General features: G+C 40.2%; 1 pseudogene; it reads left to right on the top strand.

Moving 5' to 3' along the window:
- Nucleotides 1–589: 589 nt before the first annotated feature.
- Nucleotides 590–689, top strand: LOC115032613 (U6 spliceosomal RNA; annotated as a pseudogene).
- The last annotated feature ends 449 nt before the right edge of the window (nucleotides 690–1138 follow it).

Raw genomic sequence — 1138 nt, 5'->3', positions numbered from 1 at the left:
TGCACACAAAACCACATATACACACATTTACACACACACTGTGGTATACTTATACTCACAAAAATCAATATATAAGTGTAATAAAAAATAAATATGACAGTTCGAAAGACGGCTCAGGGGGCTGGAGAGATGGCTCAGCAGTTAAGAGTGCCAACTGCTCTTCTGAAGGTCCTGAGTTCAAGTCCCAGCAACCACATGATGGCTCACAACCATCCACAATGAGACCTGATGCCCTTTTCTGGGGTGTCTGAAGACAGCTACAGTGTACTTACATATAATAAATGAATAAATCTTAAAAAAGAAAGAGAGAGAGAGAGAGAGAGAGAGAGAGAGAGAGAGAGAAAGCAAGCAAGCAGGCTCAGAACACTTACTGCCTTCCAGAGGACCCAAGTGTGATTAATCACACACAGTGTGTGTGTAAATGTGTGTGTATATATGGTTTTGTGTGCATATATGTGTGTGGTGTGTATATGTGGGTTTTTTTGTGTATATATATGTATATATCTGTGTGTGGATATGTGTGTGTATGTCTGTGTGTATGTTTTCATCCATACATATAAAATAATAAAATAAAATTTAACAATAACACAGTGTTGCAGCTTATTACTAAAATTGAAACAATACAGAGAGGATCAGCGCGGCCTCTTTGCAAGGATAACACACACATTCATGACACTTCTATGATTCTGTCGCCTAGAGATGTCGGAGAGGCTGTACCCATTAGGTCTCTTCAACACTGCCTAACGAGATCTGAGCAATGACACTAATGGGCATTCTAACACAGAAGGGCCCAAGCTTGAGGGTCTCATCCCTACACAAAGCACTATGGGAAATGCTAAGAACAGGAGAAGAGGTCTTCCTCAGAAGATTCCAATTCACTATCCAATAGCAAGCAGTCTGCCCCGAGGTCATATACACACAGGCAGCATCAGATGGACTGAGAAGGCTGTATTTGTGTATTTAGGAATATATACATGTACACACACACACACACACACACACACACACACATTTTTTAAAGAAAAAGAGGCCATGAATTTGAGAGAGAGCAAGAAGCAAGTAGAGTTCCTGGGAGAGGTTGCAGGGAGGAAAGGGAAGGGAAAATGATGTAATTGTTCTATATTTTCAAAAAATAAAA

Source organism: Mus caroli, unplaced genomic scaffold, assembly GCF_978045245.1.
Source record: "Mus caroli unplaced genomic scaffold, Mus_caroli_1 scaffold_13, whole genome shotgun sequence".
Taxonomy (NCBI): domain Eukaryota; kingdom Metazoa; phylum Chordata; class Mammalia; order Rodentia; family Muridae; genus Mus; species Mus caroli.
Note: the sequence above shows the minus strand (reverse complement) of the source record. Positions and strands in the feature narration are given on the sequence as shown.